At 39.7% G+C, this 27,953-nt stretch overlaps 1 long non-coding RNA gene across 1 annotated transcript in view; it reads right to left on the reverse strand.

Annotated features, from left to right (window-relative positions):
* Positions 1-24,451, reverse strand: part of LOC132086263 (uncharacterized) — an 88,409-nt gene extending 63,958 nt beyond the window's left edge. Inside the window, exon 1 of the long non-coding RNA XR_009420398.1 lies at positions 24,389-24,451. This is a non-coding gene — a long non-coding RNA (uncharacterized LOC132086263). The remainder of the gene's footprint in view (positions 1-24,388) is intronic.
* Positions 24,452-27,953: the final 3,502 nt, after the last annotated feature.

A 27,953-nucleotide genomic window follows, 5' to 3' on the forward strand; every position in this document is an offset into this window, starting at 1 on the left:
TCTTACATGAGCATGTTTCTGACAATATTTTTCACTTTCTTAAGTCAATAAGCATCAAGCAAGTAAGCAGGATTTATTTTGTGGTCATGGTGTTTGGTATTTGGGTTTGGTGAGGGGGCAATTTTTGTTTGTTAGTTTGCTTGCTTTTGTTTTCTTAAAGATAGTTGTTTTCTTTTTTATAATTTAGGCTCAAGTTCAGAACAAGTTTTTTCAATTAATTAAAATGGCCACATTTGATAGCCACAACAATTTCAGACTTGCAATCAAAAAATGTAGGGACCCTGCTCATTGTACCAAAGTGCTGTGCAGGGAGAATCAAACATTGTCAACAGAGGGATGTAAAACTAATTCATTAAAACTAATGCAGAAACTTGTGTCTGCACTACTGTCTGTATAGAATAATAGGTGGGAATCTAGAAATCCTGGCTTTAGCTCAATTTTTACTCACATGAATTACCAGAAAATATTGCCAAGCTTTATGGTGACTGCCATGATTAAAATCACTTTTTGAAGAAAGATGCAATCTTTCTTAGCTCTTCATTTGTATAGGCTGAGACTCTGCCAAATTTCTGAGCAGGGGAATCAATAGGTTTGCTTAAATTGCTCATTGTCATAATAGAATCTTGCTGTTTATTACTCAGCTACATTTTATTTTTTTGTCACCTAGTCACCATTCTTGACTTAATTCTATTTTCCAAACTAATAAAAGTGATGTTTGAAGTGGAAATATAAATGAGGAACTGGAAAAAAAATGGAAATTGATGCTTAGTTTTCCAATTAACTTAGGCAAGAATACATCTACACAAAGAAATTAGATTTTTAGTCACATGCAATGTATTAACTCAACAAAGATATTTTTCCTAGAATTTAGTATTAATTATATTATACCTAGTTTAAACTAGTTATGTTAACTAGCATGCTCAATTATAATTTTAATTTTGGTAATTTTCAATTATTTCTGATTTCTTTCTTTCATTTAAATCTATTTCTCATTCTTTTCTTTGTGAGAAATAAGTGTTTGTGTTTCTAGAACACAAAAGCAACTGTAAAATGATCTACGTTCTAGAATTTAATAATAAAAGTAATTTCCTTATTATTTCTTATTTTGGCATTTTAAAATCGATTGTAATATCAGGTATTCCCATATGCAAATATTGCACCATGTTTCCTTAAAAGTCTTGCAGTGCTGTTATTTTGCTTTGTATAAAAGATTGTTAAGTGTACAGGCACTTTTAGCCATGCAACTACAACAACCTGTCTAGAACTTGATTAGACAGGAGAGAACTAATCTCACCTTTGATGCCATGAAAGAATAATAGAATGCAGAGAGATATGTTTTAATAAGAGTAAGACCAAACATTTTCATTTCTTTCCTTTTTTTCCCCTGAGTAATATCAAAACACTTCAGCAAACATGAAAATTTCCAATGGTAGTTTTTTTTCTCTCTCCAGATGTGTTCTTAAACACTTCCATTCTTATGTTCTTCTCTTCTGACCTCATTCAACAAAAACACAGTGGTTTTCCCCAGCGAAAGGAAGAATTCTTCAGTAAAAGGCAGGATAGAACCATGTACAGCACATATCCAGGGTATCTGATTTGATATCCTGCAGCTCAGCATTTAAGTTCTGTGCTTGACTGCTTTATCATCAATATTGCAAGTTTAGATATTCACACAGTACATTTCACAGTTAGTAGAAAGAAAAGCCACTTCATTGCTCACTAGTAAACTACAATAATATTTACAAAGAGCAAATCATTACAAACCTTGACATTTAATATACGTCCAGGACCATTTTTTTGACATGCTGGATTTGTGTACAATAATAATAATCACAAATGCAAAGTAGAATTCTTTGGTTATTTTAATATTGCATCTAGTAAACTAAAACTTAAGGGTATGTCCTTCTTACTAGAGAAAGGGTATAGTTCTGTATACAAAAATAGTTTTAATCTCTGTGCAGTGTTTAGGATAAAGGCTTCAGCACCAAGACAAGATAAGGAATTTTAAACTTGACTCAGTTGTAAAATAATCCCCACTTTCTGTCTACATAAGGAATGCACCATCTAAGCTCTCCTAGACTGAAGGGAGATTTGACCACCCAGTGACAGAGCTGACTGGTTGCCCAGTATTTAATTGTACTCATATGAATTTCTTCTAGGTGCTCCATCAGAAGACTGAGATTGTCAGATGGAAAGTGGAAGCCTAGGCCAGCTCCACTAATGACAATCAACTAAAGAGCTCTCACTAATCTGTTTTCCCGATCTTCTCTAGTTTTGTGGAGACTGGTATTAAAGCTCTGAAAGGAACAGTCAAGTTTTATCTGTGGTCTGTTCTGTCAGAAATTCCTGATATCCTACCTGACATTTCACTGCTTGCTAGATTTGGGTCAGAAAAGAAATTTCTTTGAGGACACATTGACTCTGTCTTGAGATTTGATTTTATTGTTCTTTCCTCTGCATTTGAGAGGGGAAAATATGGTCTTTCAGCTGCTGAGTGTCTACTACAAGATGCTGAACATTCTCAGCTTCCATTAAAATTAAAATCAGCACATCACAGAAGGCACTTTGCTTTTTGCAGGATTGTACCTTTGCTTTGTCCTGAGGAGAGAAGAGCAGGGCAGCAATTAACCTGGACAAAGCATGAAAGATTTGAGAAGTTCAGTTGATCTACCTAAACCTATCTTCACTGAAAAGAGAGTTGTCACCTAAATGTGCAGCTAACATGAAAAAAAAAAATGCAGTTACCAGTACTCAGAATGATAAAACATAAAACCAGACCAAGATCCAAACTGGTTCCCAAGCAGTGCTGAATATGCTCTTGAGCATATATGTTCTTTGAGACCATGTCCGAACAAAAGACTAATTTTGGCAAAATAATATAGCAGATATTTACCAGATATTCATAAACAATGCTGAATATTCCTTAATTATACATGTATAAATAAACTCCAAGTTAGATAACTGCAGTAGCAACTCAGCTGTGCCCATTATTGACTCAAGATGATGGCCAATTATGAATTTCCCAGTGAAAATAAGTACATTTAGGTATTTCATGAAGAATGTCAAATTAAAAAGAAAAATATTTTGAAAGAACAATAATTCCCTCAAGCTTTCTTAATATATAGAAAATTACTTTTAAAAAGACATGTAATTTAGGAGGAAGGTTATCTCTCAAGGTCTTCTGAAAGACAGTTACAGAGTTGAGAGATTACCCTGCTTAAAAAAATTATAAAATCCTCCAAATAGTGAGCTTCACAATGAAATATACCTTATATTATTATTAATAAACATTCATGAAGAATTTTATATATGAAGTGCCTTGTCTCCATCTATGTATACCTATTCATTTTATACATTAATGTAAACATTTGAGACTACACATATAATCCCTGACATACACAAATATACATGGTAAGCATTTTGTAAGAATGCTGTATTACTTTCAATATCTTCACAAATAAAGATAGGAAAATTTTTTTTTTTTTAATCCTGATTTATAAGTTAAGATCAACAGATCAAATTTTGATATTGTAGAATCTCTATAATGTTATATTTTATGTCATCACTACTTGAAATTTACATTTTATGGAATATTTTAAATGGCAATTAACATACAAAGAAAAGTTTAAAATATGTTAGAATTCTTCCAGTATTCTTAACTGATTAAAGGAATTTTGATGTTATTTCCTTCAATAGGTTTTTTGCCTTTGTGAGGAAGACTTGTTTTGTGAAATATTGACTAAAATGTAATTTACCCGTCTATAATCTGTCCCAAATTTTCTGTACAGAAAAGCTTATAACTAGGCTATATACACATTTTATACCTAGCTAGAAGAGAAATCATGTAGCAAAATCACAAATCATGTTATTTTGTTAAATTTACTCAAAGCAAACTTTTTCTTTATTTAGTAAGTTTCAGACCGTAGCATTTTGGAATAGCAGTTCCAAAACTCTACCCTTTGTTGTAATAATCCATTTCTATCCAAATCCATTATATATTAAGTACAAATTTATCTGGAACTTTAAGCTAGATTGTAAAAAATAAATTTAACAAATGCATTATAGAATGAGTCTTCGTGGCAAGATTATAATAAAACTTCTTATTGTAAATTAATGTGCAGATACACTCAATTGCTGTATAACGTTTATTCTTAGCTTTGCAATGCTTTATATTCTGACTTACTGAAGAGCCTCCCATTTTACCCATCACTGCACATTTTTTCCTCTTTAAGTACATACCCTTTATAGCCTTTCCTGCTGTTTGGTAGAGTGACTCAACCAGAGAAACTGGATGTACATAGTATATGTGGGGCTATTTTTTGACAATCTTACTTCCACAATCCCCTACCATATTTGTTAGGTTGGCCTTAGAAAACAAACTTTCCAACCTTAATCCTCATTTAAATACTGAAAAAATGCATGAAATAATAATAATAATAACAATAATAACAAAAATAATTGTTGTTGATGTTATTATTATTTTGTTATTGTTGTGTTGTTATTTTGTTATTGTTACTCTTATTGGCAAAACAGGGCTGGCAAACCTGAGGGGAGAAAATAAATAATTTGATTCTCTTCTCAAATTAATTCTATTAACTGTCACTGGGGACAGCTAAAGTCAATAGGTCAGACAATGTCCTGGTTTTTAAAGGGTGATTTCTAACACTGATGCCCTCACTACAAAAAGATCATCTTCTCACTTAGTTACCCTAAAGGACAGCAAAGCTCTCATCCCAAGACCAGCAGCTATGCTCTCTGTGTTTAATTCTGACAGTACAATCATCCTCTGCACTGGTATGGAGGAAAAGATAGCAAGCACAGAATATCTGAGGGGGAAAACAAGAAATTAGATGTGGAGAAACTGCAAGAGACAGATCGTGTGAAGGCCATGCCTACAATTTCACCAGCCCTTTGTGACATCTAATACACACCAAGATATAGTTGGCATCATGAAATGTCAAGGCAGTATTTGAGCAAAAAAGACTGTATGAGAAAATGTGTAAGACAAACCACTGACTTTGTCATGCCTAGTTACTATTGGAAATTATAAGGAAAAAAAAGTTTAAATGGATTCCCTTGCAATTCAGAATGTTCTCTGATACTGTGATTCTGTGATTTAGTGTTGATAGCTCTTTTTTCCCACTTCTATTTCCTTTTTAAAAAACATATAATTTCTATTATTTTTTAATGTGGCCTCGGCCAGGTTTCAGGGTATCCCCAGTGGGCTGCCACAGGGTCCCAGATAGTGCAGTCCCGTTGAGCACAAATTGTCCAAGTTCCCAAGCAGCTCCCAGGCGCAGGCTACCTTAGCAAGCTTAGGTGATAGCAGCTCTTTCGTGATTATCAGCTCATTTTGTGATTTCAGCTCTTTAGCTTGCCAAGTGCCTTGGGCAGACGCAGGGAGAGAGAGGAGAAGGCTGTGTGAGGTTCCAAAGGGGTGTCTTTACTGAATCCTCTGTGAAGGTTCTCAGGGACAGCTATTCTGCCCAACTGGGCAAAAGTAGGGGGTTTTATAGGATACAGGGGTTTTAGAAATTGTCCAATAGTAGGGGTCAAAAGGAAATTGACCTATAGGCTTACAGAGAGATAAGCCCTTTCCAAAGTCAGACAAAGGAGCTTCTAAGGTCTAGTCATCATGACTAAGCATTTCCCATCTTAGGGTGCTGACCGCTAGGGAGGCCTTGCAGGCCCTGTGCCTGCCACAATTTTTGAAAGGTCTTTTTTTCTCTCTAATTTGGCAAACAATGACCAAAGAAGTTCTACACTGGAATAAATTCTCTCTAGATAGTTCATTCTATATTGTACATAAAATAAAATCTCTATTGCATATAGTCTATGTACATGTGTGTATAAATATAGACAGATAGATATACATATATATGTATAACTATAAATGATGCACAGCAGTGATGGTGCCAGTACGACATAGAGAACAACTCAGAGATACTAAATCAGCTCTCATAGCATACTGTCAAAGGGCTTGAATTTGGTGGGCTGGATTATATTCTTCTTATTGAACAAGGCAGATGAACATTCCTGCTATGCTAAAACTGGAAGTTAAGGGTGAAACCAGGACAGATCTCTCTGAAAGTAACCTGGCCTGGTATTCTGTCAATGTCTACTCAAATATAATAAATATTTGACACTCAGTAATTTTAACATTGTACAGACATTCATAAAGAGATCTTGATTTTGCAATACCACCAACATCATTCATTGACTTCAGCAGAAAGATGCAAGCGTCTGTAAAAGACAGTACGAACTGCCAAACCACAAAAATTTAAAGATAACTTTTTTGACCATTGTATTTGTGAACATGCGCTATAGACCACAATATAATGATACATGATATGTTGTATTTGTACTTCATGCACTCACAGAAAGGACTAATTCATACACTGCGTTACCAGAAACTGTGAAAAAAAAGACAAAGGCAGTAGATATCTATAGAGTGTTGAATAAATGGGAGTAATGTGCTAATATCTAATATAATTAGACCTTTGGGATCTTCAACACCTTTTAATTTCTGATTTTTAAAATTTATATTTCAAGATAATATTTGTATTCCTATTACTCCAGTGATGGTATCTGGGCAGCAAACACTATCACAGTAAGTCTCTATTATATGCGCTTCTCAAAATGAGCATGCAGACAAGCTATCCACATTTATCTTTAGAAAACATTTTATTTGAAGATTAGCCTGAGAGGTGAAAACATCACCTGGAATCAAATCTAAATCAAAACTATCTAATATAAAAATTTAGAGGTGAAAATAAGATCTAAGAGCTGATCTAGTCAATCCTCTCAAGAACGTAGGACTGTAACCTGCAATAAGAGCTCTGGAGTATTCTTTACTCTGGATTTAAATGGATCAGTCTATGGAGTCAACATTCTTTTCTTTCAATCTAACCCACCATCCTCCTCCTCACTAGGAGTTTTTTAGATACTCAGACAACAATCTCCTGTGCTTACATTCTTAATTACCTTTCCTAGGTACATAGTTGATCACATCAGTATGGTCCTAATGTTACATGGTGTTTTGTGTTTTATTGGCCAACTTTTGGTTAACCTTAAAGAAAATTCTGGGTGTATACAAAAAATGACCAAAACAATGCAAACTTTTGGCTGCTGAAGTTTTTGCTTATCCAAACACCCACACATATTTCCCTTGATCATCAGTTAGCTTAGTCTCTTCTCATAATTTTTTCTTTTGAAGCAATGCCTACATTTCTGTTATTTTTCCATTTTTTTCTCTGCATCTTCTCCATTTGACTTATTATACATCTTTTTTAATGGCGAGTTGTATTCTACATAGTCTAATATTCCTATGCCAAAATTATGGGGTCCCAACAGGATGGTTTAAAATACAATGCATATGAGGGATTGCTGCTACTTCTTTTTTTGTGTTTGTATTTTTTTAAATCACATTTTATCCTTGTAACTTGTTCTTTTCACCCTTTGGTCTCTTTCAATTACTCACTATCTGTATCTATTGAATATTTATTTGTGTTTCAGATTTTTCCTTCCACTCACATACTCATTGCCATTTTTTTACTTGTTAAATCTTACATCTAGGTTTCCAGAAAATACTGATAACCTGTTTTCATTATGATAATTCTTTTACTTTTCCTACAAGTTTTCATAGCATCTCAAAATATAGTAACCTGCGTTGTTTCTTTTGCATTCTCCAAATTATCAATTAATAAGTACATTCAGATTTAAATTAAGTATTCTTAGACCTAGATAACAAACTTTCTTAAAATTACTAAAGTGTCTGTAATTATTTAAGGTTTTTTTTGAGAGGGGGAATATTATTAATATTTTTTAATTATTAGACCATTAAAATTGCATGTTCTTTAGCTTATTTTTGGGTTAACTCATCATTTTGTACTTGAGAATTCAAATGTTCTGTGATCTTTAACACTATGTAACTGGTGGCAAGTTAGACACAGAATTGGGATTCACCTGAGGGAGTTAAGCTACAGGGATGAAACATTAAAAACCGAACAGTTTAAAACTGAAAATACAGAAGATTGTATCCATTCATGAGAAATACCAATTTTATGTATGATAGCATGAACCTAAGACTCTGTTTGAGCAGTTCCTAATTATAGGATATGCTGAATTTAAAAGACACCATAAGACAACAAAGACTGCCTGAAAAGCAGGGACCTTACAGGATTGGGCTCAATGACTGAGAGTCAGTACAGCATATTTTTTTATTTGATAGGCCTTTATTTGATAGACTACATTCCTACAGAAACTTGAATACACACTGCTCATTAAACACTCATAAAAATATATACAAGCTTATTTTTTTATAATTGCAAGTGGATTGACATTTTTAACTTCCCTGAGAAATTAAACCTTTATGTTATATCTAGTATCTTATGTTTCTTGTGTGTACAGCCAGGGAATGTTTCTGTATGTTATATATTTCTAGGAAAAATGTGATGAAATGGCTGACTTTCGTTTCTATGAACTGGCTTATCTCTTCAATGATACTCTATCCATTTTGCAGGTGTTGAGAGACAACAGCAAAACATTTCTAAGCAAAATGCTTCAAAATGGTATACTTTTGAAGAAATATTTCAAAAAGGTACCACATTTATGCTCAAAATGGAGTCTTTCCCTGGGAGAATTTACATGTTTCAACATTGTCTATCAGCAGCATTTAGAGCAGGAGTGGTACCTTTCAAATGCAGCATTTAGAAGTCACCACTTGTCATTACATGTAGCTGTATGTTTTAGAGGCTTGTAATAATAGCCTTTAATTAAACTGCAGACTGTTAGAGGTTTTCTGTTACCCTTTGAAGTTCTTAATGATTAGTTGTATCCAGTCTTTTATGCCACACTTAAGGTTAAATTAAATAACTAAAATATACCTACAAGAGAAAGAAAGACTTTATAAATTTTAATTCAATTTCTGAATTTCAAGGTTTTTTAAAATAATAACAGATGTTTTGATTTTCTTTCATTGTCACACTAGAACGTGACATACACTTAAAAAAACCAGTAGATTTTTATGGGAATAATCACTAAGAATGACACATGTAAATGAGCTGTTTTCTATGCATGGCTGGCAAAAGTGCTAATTAAATAGTTGGTATTCAAGGCTATGCTCCTTCATTGTTTAGTGACACACAAATCCAGTGATGTGTGCCAGCAGACATTTTAAGTTGAATATTTTCTCCTCCATCTTCTTTGCCATGAAATGGAGGCACCATGATAAGAACACTAGAGTAAGCAAAACACTGAAATATGTTTTAGTAATGTAGTGTCACTGGTCTAGTTTTCTAATGAATTTTTAATTTCTTTCCTCACATGAGGACATTACGAGTTATTACTGATGCATATTAGATCATATACAGGAGTCATTTTCTCACTAAATTTACATAAAATGGCTAAATGCCAATGCACCAAGTGGGGCTTACTATATCTGGTACAGTAAGTATGCCCCTGCAGGTTTTCTGCAATCAATTTCCTGTATTTCATTAGCAGCCAGATAAAGGTCTTTTCTGAAAAGGGAAAATAAAAGCTATTGTGTGTACCCTGAGATCTGATGTTGCCTGTGATGATTTCTACAGGGTGATTAGAACAGTCTGGAATTAAAATTTGCATGAGACTGAAAATAAAGTTCTTTTGCAGATGTAGCTAAATGGACAGCCTAGTGCTTCTAATAACCACCAGGCTGTTTATTGAGGCTTTCCACATTTAGCACTGAATACTGACTTCAAAATACACATAACCCATTGTTTTAATTTTGCAATTACTGATGTATCTGACACTCTTGTTAAATCCATAGCCGCTAAAATCTTGCCATCTCCTCTCTGTTCCTCAGTGTAATTTAAAACTGCTGTTCTCTTACTGTTACATACACTCACCTTTCACCCATATTAACTCTTCCCTTCTTGTCCTCTTTCTAATAGAAGTTCCATATATTAGCCAAAATATATTATAATTGATAACAAGTTTACAGTAAGAATGGCACCATTGTTGTAATATTATTAACCTAAAACAAACTCCTTACAGCTAATGAAGGAAACTTGGTTCTCTTGCTCTTTTTTATTTTTCGTATCTGGAACATTTTTTGACCTGGTGCAAAAAAAAGTGCTATTTAAAAATAAATGTATGCTTTTCCCTACACTTATTTTGAATTAGTCTTGATAAATAATTAAGTAATTCATAATATGTTATTTAGATGCAATAGTTTTATGAATTCCAGAGGTATTTCAACTACAATTATAATAATTTATTTATCAGTAAAAAATTTACATAATCACACTTACAAATCTAGCAGACTGGAGAGACATCAGAAGGACATCCAATATTTGCACACAGACTAGGAATTAAATTATTCTATAGGAAATATTCATCCTACAAAACTGGAAGAAAACAAACTAAAATACAATTTATAATATCATCCTAGAGTCTCTCTCCAACTATTGTGGGAAATGTCAATTTAATTGTAGTATCATTAAATGGTTGCTTGATTTTTTGTAGTTTAGTCTATCTTATTAATCATCAGGGGTAAAGAACAATGCAGGGAAAAATGGAAATTTTTTATTCTGTCATTACTCACAGTCTAGGTTCAGAGGTGACTTACTTCTGATAACTGTGTTATGGAATTGTGTTAACTATGAATATTGCCTCAGCACATGAAGTCATAGAATCAGAGAATCACTAATTAAGCTGGAAAGCACCTTTTGGAGACAAATGAGGTAGAGCATATGGATATGATGGAACATAGTAAACTCACTTCATGACGGTGCAGACTGTAGGTTTCCAGATTCAAACTTATGAGTTTGTATATGCCAAATGTCCATGTATATAAAAAAGGATCTGCTTAACTGTTATATGAGCCCAGCCATATGAGAATTATGGGAATTTAGAGGAAGACATAAATTTAATATTCATACATTTCCTGCAATATATTTATATCCAGTGGTAAGATATTGGTAACACATAAAATCCCAAGTATTCAGCTGAAGAGGGATCTCTACAATGTATGCTTACACTAATTACAGCCATAGAGAAGTGGTCTATCTTGAAACAACTTTCCAAAGTGAAAAATAAGTGAAGAATTATCTCTTGCTCTGTTTCAGCCTGTACCACCACCAGCCTGTACCTTCCAACACACCTAGAGTGAATTCTGACATGATACAGCAGCAATTGCTTTCTGTGATAGAAAATGGCAAAAGAAAGTAATTTATATATATATTTATGGAGAGAGAGAGAGCGAGAGCACTAATTTTAAAAAGAAAACTAATTTTACCTTTCTGGTCTACCACAACTGCTGCTGAATTAGATGGCAGGAAACTGCATATGTGTGATACCATCCTTTCTGCGCAGGTTCTCTGTTACTGACCCCAGCTCTCTCATACAAGGTTATTGTAGGTTAGATTCCAATTACATTAAACCAGTACTGTTATTCTGATGATAATTATATTATTTTATTGCACCCTAAAATCTTGTTTCTTAAAGATAGCATTCTACATGACAGGGATGCTGGAGTATTTTTTATATTAATGTCCCTTTCAGTCAACTGATATTATTAACAGAGACATATTTTTTAAAAAAATTATTGTTAAATAACTATTAAATGCCCCTTTTAATTGACACAGAGCTTATTCTGAAGGAAAAATGATCTCATTCAGACTATACATGTTCTTTTTCAAAACGTGAAATGCTGCTCCTATTTGAATCACAGATAGATTTACCAAGTTTTGACCCAAAGCACAAAATATTAATTTTTCCCAACAAACTATTCTAAGACTTTAAAGAAGACAAACTGCTGACTGTCTCACATACTCATTTACTTATGAAGTTCATTTTGACCTGGCTACTACTTTCCCCATGCTGATGTACAAACTAGCGGTCAAAAGGCTAAGCAGAAGGTGATTCCTTATCACAATTCCCTGTGCACTGGCAGTTTCCTTACTTTATTTATTATGTTGGTGTGCTGATCTGCTCCCTTCTGCAACCCTGCTCACCCACCTCACAGTACCATCAAAACCATAATAGTAATTAAGCAAAAATATCAGGGTTGTTATCACACACTACACTTTGGCACAGATATTTGAATAATCAGCGTTGAGGAAGAGTGAATACCCAATCACTATTAATCTTGGGCCTGCCCTGGCCAGTTCCAAAAGCTGGACTTAAATGATCCTTGTGGGTCCCTTCCAACTTAGGACATTCTGTGATTCTGTGCTTCAGATTTTAGTAAGAGCTGAAGGAACTGAGAAATATGGCAATAAAGCATCTACACCTGAAGGAGAAAGATCAGTTCTGCCCTTAACTCAGTGCATCCCATACATTAAATATAAGTGTTTACCATTCTAGCACAAACCACCTTTAAAATGTGTTTTTATGGTGTAGGCCAGGCACAGAAATTTCAGAGGCAGTTATGGATTTTTAAATAAACAGCAAAGCACCTTGGGTATGAGGTGACAGCAGGGGCCTCCAAGGAGCCTTTTAGTGGCGTTTGCAGAGCAGGTGGGTTGAGCCGCACCTGACAGTGCTGCGGAGCTAAGATGCTATCATTAGACCTGCGTAGCATGATTTCTCCTTAATCTTTTCTGTGACTTACAACAAGTTGAAATATCCATGCACGATGTCATTAAGTGGCTTTAGTAAGTACTTAAGACCTGGACTTGGTTGGTTTTTTTTTCCGAATCTCCCTTGTAGGAGGAGCACACCGGCGCGGTGGATCAGTCGCGATAATACCTCAGTTACTCGGCAGCGGGGGGGGGGGGGGAAGAGCGCTCTGGCTGCCTCCAGAGGCGGCTCCTCGGCGGGCAGCGCTAATTAGAGGTGGTCCACTTACAGCAATTAATGGCGGTAATGCATTCCTGCGGTCGGAGACAGGGCAGGAGCAATGAGGCCGGGCGAGGGGACACCGGCTCGGTGCGAGCGGGAAGAGGAGAGGCCCGGAGCACGCATCGGCGCAACCCGCCGCTTCCCGCCCATCCCATGCGCGCCGCCACAGCTCTCCAGGAAAACTCCAATCGGAGCGGTCGTCGAGCGTGACCGGAGCCCGGCGACCGGACTGCGGCATCGCCTCGGCTGGGCTGAGACTGCGGACGCTGCGGATGCGGGTCGGTGGCTTGCGCTTCGAACCAGCGGGATCAGCCTGGGGAGCCGGGGAGGGACGTGCGGCCTGGCAGGAATCCGCGGGCCGAGCGCAACCTCTTCGTTTGCCAGGGGAATTTCTGTCCCCTCCTGTCCCTTCCCCACCTCCGCAAGCGTGGATTAGCATTAGTAGCACGGAATTATTGGGAAAATAGGTTTTTTGAGCATTAGATTTAAAGACATAGACTGAACATTCCCTTTCCACTGCATTACTGCATACATCCCTAAAATAAGTCTGTACAGCTTGGTGTCAGACTCAGTCCTGATCTCCACAAAGTGGATGACACAAGTTCATCCATGACAGACTCTGACAGGGTCACCCCAGCTCTATACCATAAACTATGGATGTATATATATACATACACAAATGTATGTCTATAATTATATGTTTATACACCAATGAGAGCTTCAGGAAGCATAAAACAGGCACTATTGACAAGCAACAGCACAATCAAAGGGCTCCTTTCTCCTCCTTTCAGACTCCCAGAAAAGGTGATAAGAAATACCCTAATATTTACCTCATGCACTTGCTGTTTAATAGAAAATGTAATCGTCAAAGTCTGGCATTTTATTTCTTCTAAATTAAAATAATGGAGGATGTAAGGGGTAATAAATACGTTTACTCCAGGGTGAGCAGTCTTTGGAAGTGGGGCATGCTTTAAAAATTTTAGTGAACTTTTTAAATAGTGTCTCTGTGGGACAGCTATGCACATATACCTCTCATTTTAGCCAAAAGAAGTCAGAAAACTGTTTTTAATTCAGATGAGAAGGGAGAAATCTGGCTAACAGGCAGTGTGTCCTTGGCTTCTCTACAAAACAAAATATTTCACAATTCATTTGAAACAAAAATAATGAAATCGACCCTATGCTATTGCATATTGATGGCAAGTTCAGGAAAGCAGAGGTGTGATCATGAATATATCCATTCATACAAACAACACTTCTTTGGTTGTGAAAGGAACTCCCTCCTCCAACAGGTGCAGCTTTTGTTCAGCAGGCAGAGCACTAGTGAAGGACTGGCTTCTCTTTAAATGTCCCCATCACCTGCCTGCCGTTGCCCTGCTTCTGCTCCCGATCCAGATGGCCCCAGCTGCCCCTCATTCATGTGGTTGCATGACCAAGTCAAAAAATAATTTATCTAGCACCGACACCTGCCCAGTTACCCCACCAGTCTTCTGCCTGCCCCATGCACCAGCATTCCCAGTGTCCAGGGCTGCAGTGATGGAACTGCTGAGAAATGCAGCAAGTGCAGCTGCTGAAGAGATGTGTTACTCAGCACAAGGGTAGTTGCTCATAATTTCAAGTTTTTATGTTAGGAGCTGTACTGTGCTTTATGAAATGCAGACGGAATCATGGTCACCTAGGTTTAAAACACATTCTAACAAAGCACACACAACTAACTCTTCACCATGCCTTTGAGCCGTTTCGTAGTCTCCACTGTGCATGAAATCATAAGCAGAAGACTGACCTGAACAGCACTCAGAAAGCATTATAAAGTGAGGTTAAAAAGTAGTAGTTAAAAAATGAGAGAACTGAAAACTGTCCTTCTGGTACCTGTGCAAACACTGAGATGCCCAGGTGGATTTCCTCCAGCACCTGAAGAAATACATTTCTCATGGCTTTGTTTGTGCCATTTCTGCTTAACATTAAAGAAGAAATCATCTGCTAGACTCATACAAAGAGATCTGTTACTGTAAAGTACATCTACTAATATTTTATCAGTCCTAAATTGGAGGGTTAAAATAAATACGTTAGTTTGCACAATTTATTTTTTAAATTTCATAAGAAGCAGTTTGGTTGCTTGAAATTTTCAGGAAATTATTATCTAGCTCTAAGTGCTGAAGTCATTGTAAGAAAATTAAAGTGTTTGTCTGGCTGAAATAACTTGTAAATGAACTCAATTTTTTTTTCTGCCTTCTTTTGTTGTATTTCATGCATTGTAGGCACTAGCAATGATATTACTTTTAGTGTGGGAAAATATTATAATTGAGATCTGGTAAGTTATTTGCAGACTTCAAGTTTTTCTTTACATCGTGCTGACATTTAGTACAGCCCCGTTGAGGAAAACAATGCTGCCATTCATAGCTCTAGACGTAGATTTCAATCGACTTAAGCGGGTATAATGAAACTTGGTCATTCACCAGTTCCCCATAATGTGTTCTCAAATTTTCTCTCAGCAAAAGTATAATGACTCAGTATTGTGTGGTTGCATAGACAAGGACACAGAACAAGAGACACCAGTTTTGTCTGACGGTGTGAGAAAGTCGTCAAGGGATCTTTTCTTCCAGATGGTGTTAAATTCAGCTTTTTAACATTGGCCTTGCACAGCAATCTGCTGTTCTCTTTTCACAAAGAATAAGCCCCAATCCCTGCTAGTTAACATGCATACTCACACAACCTGCAACTACCTTCCAACTGTTTTACAATGCACTGGTATGCTAAATAAACTTGATACGGTCTCCTTCAGTGCTAGAACTGGCTTGGAGAGAAATGCCCACTTATAGTTCCACTTTTTGGCTTTGGGTTTGGTTTCATTTCCCGTAACATAAAACTTTTTCTTTGGTTGATAGAGTGACTTTTTTTTCCACACAAGCTTTGAGGGAACAACACGTAACAGGTCGATAATTCTAGGGAAGGATTACCTTTCCTAGTTACTGGTTGCATGAGCCTGTTAAAGCATAAAATTGAGGGCCTGCTACCACATTTCCACATGCTCTCTTTCCCCAAGTCAGAAGTTTACTCTGTAGAAAAAAACATGCAGAGAAACGGGTCTCTGCTCCTGAAGAAGAGGAGGAGTAAGGTCAGTAATAGTAATAATAGCCAATAATATTTTATTGATTCATAATCACGTGACGTTATTAAGATGCAAAACAATTTAAGATGACAATGGCAAACACGCGATTATAATGCTGCTGTTTTTCTCTGATGTTTTCTTTCACAAATTTACAACGGAGACCTAGACGCAAGCAAGATCTTAAGTAAATTAAGTAAATTAACCCCATTCATGCCCAAGTAAACAAGAATTTTCCCCAGAAACAGCTTATCGCCTTTATTGAAGCTCGTTAAGAAACAAGACCGCGCACTTTGTCATGTAAATATTAATTGTAGTGGACAATGGCTCGAGGTAAATAGCACCACTGGACAAGCAGTTAAATGAGAGGCGGGCACTCTGCGTTGAAAGCCCGGCTGCTCAAACTCAGCTCTGATGTAAATAAACACAGCTCCCCGCACCCGGCGCTGCAGCAGTAAAACTTAGAGCATACGTAGCGCAGACAAAACAAAGGTTTAACCTCAAAAGAGCCTAGCCGGGGTCCCAGCCGGCACTGCCGAGGACCACGGGGAGCACCCTCCGGGCGAAACTATGGTTATTTTAACAGCTACAGAGCGGATGGTCTAACTTTTTAGGCAAAATTCTTTGGTTTTGCTACACAGTGCTCCTGCTGCTTCCAGAACACGCTAGCTGGATCCTTGTTCCATCCTTCTCACAGTGCAATGTGTGGCGTGAAGGTAAATATTCCCAGTATAAGCCCCAAACCAATGTTTTTTATAGTCAGTTCAACAACGAAGCGAAAAAACAAAATAAATTAAAAAATTATAAAGAGCGGCGAGCAATGGTTTTGCCCCAGACGGATGGAGACCGCTGACCCACACTCCCTTATCGCTGATCTTATTTTAATCTGCAGCGGAGAACGTTCGGTTACCAACTCAGTAACACATTCGAGCGTGCCTCTGGACAAACCTTTAGGTCAAGTCCAAAGAAAATATGTAACCCTGAGCAATGAATCCCCCTCAGTTTCACTGCAAGAGGTGCCTAAACAGCCGTCATTATAATGATAATATTTGTTAAAAACACAGGACTGTTTGCATCCCGACACATCTGCCCTGACCTTCCCTTCCTCCATCGGGACCAAAACCCGCGTCCCCTCGCGACCCCCGCGGGAGAAGGGAGCGAGTTCCGCCCGGGCGCGAGTTCCGCCCTTCTCCCTCGGCGGGCACGGCAGGGGAAGCGGGCGTGTTCTGCAGCCCCGTCCCTCCGTCCGGCATTTCTGGGACGGCAGTGGGTGGGAAATGCTCTCGCGGGTGTCGGAGCGGGCTCCCCGGCCCCGGCCCCCGCCGCGCTGTCTGTCACCGACGGCCGGGACGCGGCGCTGCCATTTGCCCCGAGCGTGGGAATGGGAGCGCCCAGCCGTTCACATCTCCGGCACGTCGTTTAACGGAATCAATTAGGCAAGACAGACCCTCCGCTTCTCCACCTCCTCCCCTCCCCTCCTCTCCGTGTTTTTGTCAGGTCTGTATACGTCCTAATTATTTCGGTATGGGATGCCAGAGCTGTTTTCAGGATAGACCTGATCATCCTTAAACAAAAAGAGAGGAGGCGCACACGTGGGTTTTGGAGTAAATGTCACTTTCATTTCCAATGCTAGGTGCAGAGCGAGGCATAAAACATTTTTCCACACATTGACGGGGGGAGGGCGATCTCGTCTCCATCATGTCTTTCTGCTTCAGTAGCTTCCTCAAGGAAACCCTCTCGAAACAGAGAAGCATCTATGCTCGCGTTTTGAATAGAGGAATGAAAATCGGCCATTACTTTTTTTCTCCATTTTTGTGCAACTCCACCGAGTTCTAAGTAGATATAAATCATTAAGCTTGCCTGCACTTCGGTGTAAACTTTCTCTGAAAGCCTGCTTTCACATGATTTGAAATTAACCTCAATGCTTTGTCTCAGATGCACACAGACAGGTTTAGGTTGGACTTGTTTTTTGTTTGTTGTATTTGAGTTTTATTTTTCCTCAGTTCAGTAGTCAGCTCTGTATCATCAGCAGCATCATCTTCATCACCAACTACCACCTTTATTTTTTAAGGCCATTTCATTGCAATGAATTACTTTGCAAAATGAAATTCAGCATTAGTTTTCTAAAAGAACAAAAATATCCTCTTAGTCTGGTTTAATGCTGACCGTTCTTGGTTTCTCTTTTTTTATTTATTCCACAGCAATAGTTGCATATACATTGTTTACCATCAGTACCATGTTCTCTCTGCAGCGGATGAATATCCATTCTGTGCCATGCAACATCTTCGTATTTTGGAATAAGCGTGCCATCAACTTCGTATTTTGGAATAAGTACGCCATTTAACTTTCTCCAGTCTCATCTTTAGCTGTAAAAATGTTAGATTCAATAAGCATTTCTGACCCTTTTTGATTTTTACTCTGTTGCAGCAGTCTTTCATTTTCACACACTGTACGATGATCTTGAAGGAGTTTTTACTTTCGGTTATCTAGCTTTATGAAGACCAAAACACTCATACAGCTAGATAACCAAAGATAACAACTCACTTCCCTCAGAATTTTTTTTTTTTTTTTGTCCTTGCTACAGTCCAGATTCTTTCTGGCAAAAGTATTGTTTCCTCCATGAGGACTAGCGCTGCTTTAAAATGTCATCCTTTTATGTAATTATTTCTGTATGTATGTGCAGCTACACAACGACCCCTTGCCTTCAAAGTTTATTCCGAACTTTTTGTTTCAGCCAGTAATTTCCGGCAAAGGTAGCCATCAATTCGTCTCTTAATAACAGAAAATAAAACCAGCTATTAAGTTGCGTCAAGCTGCATTAAGAGAGAGGAGCATCCATTCCTTTACAGGCCCCTATTTGCATTGTGAATCGCTTCGTTTCCACGAAAGACACCTTAGCCTCTATAAAGGTGAAAAGCCTTCAGCAATTTCCAGCGCAGTGTAAGGAGGAACAAGAAGGTGGGGAAAATCCATTTCAGTAGGAGGTAACAAGATGATTCGAGGATGCGGCTCCGGAGCTCCTTACATTGTACACGGCATAGAGCTCTTTGCCAAATGGTGGCAGCTTGATTGCAAATACCTTGCCTGCGTGTGTATTTTGGAAGGGGGGGATTCGCCCTTTCTCGGAGCTCCTAAAGCTGGGCAGAAGAAGACGGCGGTCCTTGCCGGCTGCTGCTGCTCCCGGTCTGAAAGAAGGAGAAAAGGGCCATCATTGGAGGGCTTTCAGTGCCAAAATGTGGGCCAGCCCGGCAAGGTCAGAGGTCCTGGACCGCGGGAGACCAAGATAATGATGATGTCATGAGAAACTACGAGTACACACGGCTATTGATATGCATGAGCCACCAGCGGCCGGCGCCGGGACCGAGTCTGGTCTGGCCTCCAGCATCGTCGCCTCCGCCGCCCTGGTGCGGGATCCGCCCGCCTTTCTCCTCCTCCGCAGCACAGACCGCTCTAAAATCCAGAGGCCGGGAGAGAGGACTCTCACGGGGACGGTAAGCAGCCTGTCCGACCCCAGGGAGCGCTGGTGAGAAGGGAAGCCGCGGCGGGGAGCGGGGCCTTGCGCTGGAAAGCCGGGAGGGGGGCTGTGCTACGCAATGAGTCGATGCGTAATTACACCGACAATTTGCCCTGTCCTTATGCGTCTGTGAGGGACTTTTTTTTTTTTTTTTTTTGGTTAGTTTCTTTGGGGAGAGAAGAGGTGTGTATTTATTTTTACTTTCGCATCTCTGTCGTGCTTGGCGCTCGTGGTGGTTCAGGTATTTACAGCGGGACAGTTGTGCGAGGCGTTCTCCTCTGCCTGCCTGTGCAGGAAGCTGCAAGCGGCTGGCTCACCGTATTCTGTAGCTTCTATAACCTCTCTCCGCCCTTCTTCCCACCCCCCACTTCCTCCCAGCCTGTGTGTGTTTCTGTGTCTGTGTTAGAATGCAACACAGGTGAACATTGCAGCAATATTTACTAAGACCATGCATCATCTGACAAAACGCCTTAAAAAACAAAGCTGATTTATCGTTTCTTTTTATTGACCTAGTACTAAGAGAAAAGAACTGCATGCTGGTGTTACTCATGGAACAGACAGAGAAAAGTCTTGATGAGGATGTAGAGTTTCAGGATTTAAGTCTCTCAGCTCCTCCTCCTTCCCTCCCAGCCCCCTGCTAAAAGAACATTGTACTTTGAATTATTTAACAATATAATTTGTATAGAATTTTTTCAAGTGCAAACATTAAACGTCTCTTGAGTATATGTGATAAAATGAACCTTCTCACTGTGATCTACCATGTTTACAATTGAAATTAATAAATGCACTTCAACAGCTCTTGTGTGCTGTGTTCAGTGTAAGATACATACAAAAAAATTCATCAGACAGACTATAGACTGCTCAGAACTCTTAAAGGAATACGAGACTAAAATTCATGCTGCTACTTTTCTAAGCCACAAAATAAAACGTACAATCACAGTCTATGGGTCACACAGCATTTAAATGCATTTGTTTGTAAATTAACCTGCACTTACATATATTGCTATTTTTTAGGTCAATTTTTTTAAATTCAAGGGGTTAAACTGAAGTTGTTGATGCTCTATGTCGGCTACAGGGCTTGCTTGTATGATAAAGCTTGTGCACAGGGGAGCCATATGTACATGTGTCAGTCTAGGTGCATGTGTCTGTGTTTGTGTTAAAATATATATGCAGGTATATGTGGTTACACTGTAAAACAACAACTGTATCAACAAGCCTATTTTTGTTGCAATTACAGAAACATGAAAATGGGGGAAAAAATCCTATTTGTAAGACACGGCCCAAAATTAATACTGGCACCAAGAAGCAGCACACAGACATTGCTAATCTACTAACTGCTGAATCTGAATTCTGCGTGATATTACCAATTTACTTGTGTTTTCAGATTCTATGACTTTGAAGCTAAGCACTTCTGTTTTAAACAGGTATTATATATCCTGGTATAGACTGGTTTTTTTGCCACCAGGAAAAAGAACAGAGTTTTTTACCTGGGATACATAAGACCTACTTGTGGCAGTGTTCTTTGATGAAAATTCAGAACTGGCACAAAAATGGTTAGAATTTTTATGATGCTGTGTTATGTCTTACTGAGTTCCTTCACTATCTCTTGGATTGTTCAGGCATAACAGGGTCAACTGAATCAGATATCTGAAGCAACCAGAGGCACATGATCACCTTGATTAATATACAAAGTTCTAATGAGTTTATATGAGTTTTTCTGAGTTGGCAGATAGGCAAATGATTTTTTTTGTGGCAATAACTAGGGGCAGTTTTGTTGGTGATCAAGCATGTGTTGCACAGGACAGGTTTGTGAGCTTATGTATTAAATTCTTTCAGTCAGAGGCATGAAATTACAAGTGATCTGTGCATCTATGCTTACATACAATTGCATATGTACATATGTGTATATTAACACAGATGCATATGTACATGTTAAATGCATGCGTGTCACCAGCTGTCACACAACCAGATTTAAATGCAAGATACGTTAATGTAAATTGGTGTTTTTTCAAAGAGACAAAGCATATCTCTAAAACACCAAACTTGTTTTCACAGCCTCACTTACACACTAACTTTGGAAATAACTGGAATACACCTGACATATTTTGTTGATTAATCGTTAGAGCCTAAGCACATCAAAAGAGGCAATGTGGTGGTTATGACCCAGCTGTTCATTCGTCTTATTACCAATTACATTTTCGAGCTCTGAGACATCAAGAGCCTCAAAATCATAATGAGTTTAACTTTTTGCTTATTCTGAATATGAAAATATTTTCAGCAGTTGTAAAGCACTTTTCTAAAACTGGATTGTTGCCTAGCATGTTGCCTAGAAAGTTTAAGAAAAGCACAGTTGTGAAAATTCTGTCCAAAACATCACCTGGATTGTCAAAAGCAGCTGTTAACACTGCCCACTCTCTTCCAGTTTACATAATTGTATAAAACTTACTTATTCCAAAGTCACTGTAGAAATACCTGCTTATTGGAAGTTATGGAATACAAGACATTGACTTTTTCCTTCTAGCCCCCTAGCAAATTTCTGCTAATGGCTTGTAGATTGTCATACTTGTTTTCTAATCTTTTTGCAGGTCTCCAGATGGCTGGACGTAAAAAAAAACATCCTGTATGGATTCCTTAAGAGCAAACCATCTCTATTGACTTTAAAGAGGAATGCTTATGATTCTCTAATTATTGCAATCAGACCCCCATCCTATCTCCAGCAACACTACCTTCTGTAGGAGGACTCCCAGGAACCCCACTTAAGCTGCTGTGACATACATAAGAAGTGTGTTGCATAAATTCCCTTTTTGCACTAAATTATGACAAAATTCATATAAACATTGTGGCATGCCAGTAGAGTCCAAGGCATTTTTCTCTGTAGACCAGCATCCCTTTTCTCACATTCAGGTAAGTCATTCAACTGCCTCACCCTCAAATGAAGGTGGTTTACAATTTCTTTTGTGACCACAATGTCATTTTACAAGCAACAGATTATACTTCTCTTACATTAACCATAGAGTATGCAAAAAGGTACAAATCCAAATTCTGATGGTGAAAAGACAAAGTATCAAGAATTCAAAGTCACAGGAAAAGAAAAATCAAACCCCCCAAACAGTCAGTTTACACGTGGAAACCATGTGCTGTTAAAGGATGTGTCTTCTGTTGGTAATGTATACAATATCATCTGACTTTTATTAAAAAAAAACAAACAAAGATTACCATTTCTTGTTACAACTGTAACTACCTGTTGTGTGAGTTGTTTAAACCTGAAAAATAGCCCCCTAAAAAGCAAAGTATCATTTAAACATCTTGTTCCAGAAATATATACAAATGGATAAATCTATGTGATTAGAAGGCACTGAATATATTAACTTTTGGGATTATTAGATAAATCACTAAAACATTTGACCCTAGATTAAAGGTGGAAAAAACTAGTTACATTCCCTGCAAATGATTTAAGATGACACAAAACAGATATGAGAGATATACTCCTATATCTGCAGGGTTAAAGATGGTAATCACTATTTACCAGAAATATTATATATAATGTAATGTAATGTAATGTAATGTAATGTAATATAATGTAATATAATATAATATAATATGTGTATTTTAAGCTGCATTGTTATTTCTGAAGAATTACACTTAAAAATAAAAGGCTAAAAATATTATTTGGGGCTCCTGAACAGAAGGGGAGAAAACTATAGAGGCAGATCTGGGGTGGAAACTGTAGAGGCAGATCTGGGATTTTTGTACTATAAGCAGCCAGTTACTTAATAAAGGTTGGAGGCCTTTAGCCTCCTAGCCTTCAGCTCAAAACAGGCAAAATATATTATATCAGCACTTTCCTGCCAAATTTCCCACAGATTTCCCACATTTCCTGACTGATGATGTCCTGAAACCAGAATTACTAGGAAGGCATAGTCTGTATTTACATCTCTGCAAGCTTATCAAGGGCCGTGTGGGTAAATAAATACAATGTAAGTTGCTGGTTTTCATCACATTATATCGATCACAACAGCCTCAGCTAAAAAATTATTATTGTTATTGTTGTTATTGTTGCTGCTGTTGTTATTTCCCAGGCAGCAACGCTGTTCTTAGATGTTGCGATGACGCAGTTCCACCCGATGGACACGAGTGGACTGCGGTTGTTGAAGGATGACACTGTTTTGCTGGAAAGGACAGGGGGATGCAGAGGGGCACCCTCGGGCCAGGGTGAGTGGCCGGGCGGCTCCTCACTGGCCCTCCTGCAACTCCATTGGAACTGTCCTGTCCCGACACTCCCTTGCCAGATGCGTTCCTGTGCTGAGCAGAGCCATTTTGGCAGGGATAGATTTTGGAAAACCCGAGAAGTGATGGTCCGCTGCGTGGGAGGCAGCAGATGGACTAACTGCTGCGAGCAATCCTTTGCACCCTGACTAGCTGCAAGAGATGCCTCTGGCTTATCTTTTCTCTCCCCTTCTTTTTTCTTTTCCCTCTGCATTTCTTTCCTCCACCGCCGCCACCCCCCTCCCACTCCACACACTTTTTCGGGTGTTTGTTTGTTTGTGTGGTTTGTTTGTGTGGTTTGTTAACTGCTATTCTTCAACTCTGTGTTTGCTCTTGTGCCTGCAAGGGCAACCAGGCACTGCAAAAAAACTCCCCGAGAAGCCACAGTTGCTCAGCATCCGCTGGCAGTCTGCTAGATAATTAACATTTCCCGCAATTAAATACAGCCCGACGACCAACAGGTTTAGCAACAGACACAAAATCGGCTCACCGGTGTAAGCCACTGTGTCTAGTCATAAACCCTGCCTTGTTAATCAAAAGTCCCTTGCCGAGAGTGAGAGAAGGCAGCCGAGCGACCCGCTCCGGCTACCCGGGAAATCTGCATCTGTCGGGGGTTCAGCACCCAAATTTTGCAGGGAATTCAGGACACACACACACACATACATAAACACTGCAGTACTTACATATCTTCGCCTTTATCAGGGAGTGATTTTTACCCCACATGTAGGGGGGTGAGCTGAGCCTCTGGTGGCAAACAAAGATTCCCACAGCCAAGGCCCCTAGGAGCAGAAAAAGCTCTTTCAGGTCTCCAGAAATTCAAGTGTTTCCCCTCTCCATCTCTATTTAAAAGTATCCCTTAGATCCATGGTGTTGTTCTTGCTCCAACGACTCTAAAATAGTTTAAAATCTTCCATCCATGAAAACGGGGGAGAAATGGAGAAAGTTGGCTTGGGTTTGCCATTTATTTTTTCTTTTTCCACACTTTTGCCCACACCCTGGAGTAGAAAGTGAACTGTTGTATGTGAGGTTCTGCAAGATTTTGGGGGTTTGGCCAAGGTCTAGTCCAGCCTCTCTGCTGAGGAGGACGTGCTCTGAAATTCAACCAATTTCCCCAACGCTTTTGTTGCTGATGAACTGAAGTTCTATTGTTCTTCATCCATTGCCACGGTCTTTTCCAGTTCCTACTATACGTTATGCATTGCCAGAGATAATGAATTTGCACCAAAACCTCTCATAGTCCCGTTCTGACAGACAGAACAAATTAGAAATGTCTAGTGCAGAGAAGAGCAATGAGTACTTTTTCCCTAGAGAAGAAGGGAAACTTGCGTTTCTTTGGAAACATAAAAAAAAAAAAAAAAAAAAAAAAGAAGAAGAAGAAGAAGAAGCAAATGGTCGAGCTTCCTAAGGTGTTTTTCTCCAGTTAACTTCTGAAGAACAGTTTCATCTGAGCCTTGTTTCTGGGAGGCACTGATATTTTGTGCAACTTTTGTCAAAACCAAGCAGCCGGTCAACAGCAGGCAAAACAACAACAACAACCACCACCAGCAAAAAAACAACAAAAAAAAAAAAAAAAAAAACAAAAAAACAACAAAAAACAAACCACCAAAACAACAAAAACCCCAAAAAACAAACAGGAAAAATAATGGTGTTAACAAAAAACACTCTTCCCATTCCTGTTGTAAGGCGAACTTGTAGCGTGACCTCTCGTCACTGGGAGGAGGATGTCCTAAAGCACTGCCGTTTCCTTCTGCCCCCTCTCATCTGTCTCTCCGGGTTTGAGAACAGTGTGAAAACACCAGTAAAAGCCCCACCTAGCTTTTAGGGTGCTGGGGTCGACGGGAAGAAGTTTGAGTTAGCGCCGGAACGGGAGGTGTGCTGTGAGGGAGGGGTGGAAGGAGAGATGGAGGAGGGATAGAGAGAGGTATGCAGGGGGAGGGGGTGGCGGGACGGCTCATCCCTGCACTAGCCCCTGTCTGGGGGCATGTGGGGTGTGACTGAGGGGGGCCGATGTCGTGCTGGTCCCTCACTCTGGGTCGGGTACACACGGCGTCCCTCGGAGGGGAGGGGGCTGCGAGGGGGCTGCTGTGGAGGTTGGCGGTGGGAGGAGCGACGCTAAAAAATTACTAAATATATACATACACATATGTACACCCTACAGATGCCCTTACACAGACACATGTGTGTGTATGCTTGTGTATGCATATGTATGCATCCATCCATATAAATATTTATAGATATGATAACAAGCCTATGTTCCCCCTGGCGCTTGGCTCCAGGGAGAGGGAAGGCGCTCTGCCGTTCTCAGCTGCAGACTTCTACGGAATGTTTCCACGGGGAGAGCCCCGCAGCAGCCCCGGGCAGGAGGGCATTCCCTGCCGGCACAGCCTTCGGAGACCTGGCGGACAAAGAGAGCTCTGTGAGGATCCAAACGTCAGCCCCGAGCGAACCGAGGGAATTCAGCACGAGTGCCCGACTGCACGGAAAAAAAAAAAAAGTAAGAGCGGACAGCGGTCCCTCGGTCAGAAACACACTCACGTTTCCGCTTCTTGGAGAGGCCATTTAAGTTTAGTTAGGATATTGAAGGGAGATGCAGTGCGTGAGTACGCGGTGTGCAGCCCTAGGAACGGCTGTGTCGAGGTCCACAGAGATGCTCTGGAACAGCTCATAGAAGACTGAAAAAGTGTAAATAATGTCAGCAGAAAAGGAGAGAAACTTTGGTCCTAACAGAGAACATCACTCGTTTCTAAGCCACCGGCTACATCTCACCCTGCCGCCTCGCCGTCTGAAGTTCCCCGGGAAGTTCTTCCAAACATCATGACGCACCGCAGTCTCCAAAAGGCGAAGGGAAAGAGGAGGACAGAATGCTCTAATCTACGCCCCGCCAGTACGGTATCTGTAGTTCCCCGAATCCCCGCATACACGGCGTCTCCTCCCGGCGGAGTGAGACAGCATCGCTGCAAAGCCGTGAGAGCGCCTTGCACTTGCAGGTCAGACGGCAGCGGCTGCGACCCGAGATGAGGGCCGCGCCATCTCTCCGGCCGCCAGCCTACCTTCCCTCTCTCCACGCCCAGAACCTGCGATGCACTACAGAGCAGCGCCCGGATGAATGCTGCCCCCTCACCGGCTCAACGCTCCTCTGTCATGCTACGCTTTGGGTAAGGAGGGAGGAATTTTCTTTTTATCTTTTAAAATTGCTTGGAAGTGTCTATTTTCCGCTCGTTTCCTGCTGAAAAGAAGCAGCAAATAAAGTCCAAATACCACTATTACTACTACTACAATTACTAATATATCTATATATCTATATATCTATATGTATCTATATATAGATATATATAAATTGAAAGAAAAAATATAGAAAAGGCTAGGCGGACTCGGCAGCGCTGCGGCGAGGTCGGCTTTCTTTTGGGGCCAAGCGTTGGGCTGGGCAGCACTGCTCCTGCTGCTAGAGCTTATTTCACGGAGCAGAGTGCGGGCAGGAGCCTGCGCGTCCGCGGCAGAGCGGGGAGCATCTCCGCGGCTGCGCCCTCGCCCCGAGTCCCCCCATCCCCTCTTCACGTTCAAGGCTTAGCGGAGAGGTCGCGTCTACTGACGTCATCTGAAGGCATTCTGCACATCCGTCTACACTTACGTACATTAACGAAAGTAGGGCAAGAAAAAAAAATAAAAAGAAGAAAAGGATATACAAATTCCCCTGTTCGGAGAAGAGACCGCGGATCCTGCGAGCGATCGCCCCTATTTGCAAAGATCCTAATTAGCGGGAATTAGTGGGGCCTCCCCTTTTCTTCCAAATATCATCATCATTATCAACAAAACAAACATCCCCGAAACGAGCGATCGGGGCCGGGCGGCGGCGCGTAGAAGAGCCCATATGGGAGCGGACAGGCACGGTGTGTGAGCCGGAATCCACTGTTGTGCTGTTCTCTTCTCCTTTTTCTGCTACCGTTTACTCCAGAGTTTGTTACTTTTAATACTGATGCTTATGTAAGGTATATTCGCATTATTTTTAATTTACTGAAAATTGCAGCCTACCACTTGTCCTCTGCTCCTCCCTTTCTATTTCTTCAAATATACTTCTCCTTTCCCCCATTCCCTCCTATTTCCCCGTGTTTTGGTGAGACTGCAGCGTGCCTTTATATCCAGTTTCCTCCATGCTTCTATTCTGTATAAGATTACTGATTATGAACAATGCTAGTTTTACAAATCAAAGTTCATAAGACCTTTACTGGACATTAAAAAGGCTCGAGGGTC

Source organism: Ammospiza nelsoni, chromosome Z (assembly GCF_027579445.1).
Source record: "Ammospiza nelsoni isolate bAmmNel1 chromosome Z, bAmmNel1.pri, whole genome shotgun sequence".
In the NCBI taxonomy this organism is placed as follows: Eukaryota; Metazoa; Chordata; class Aves; order Passeriformes; family Passerellidae; genus Ammospiza; species Ammospiza nelsoni.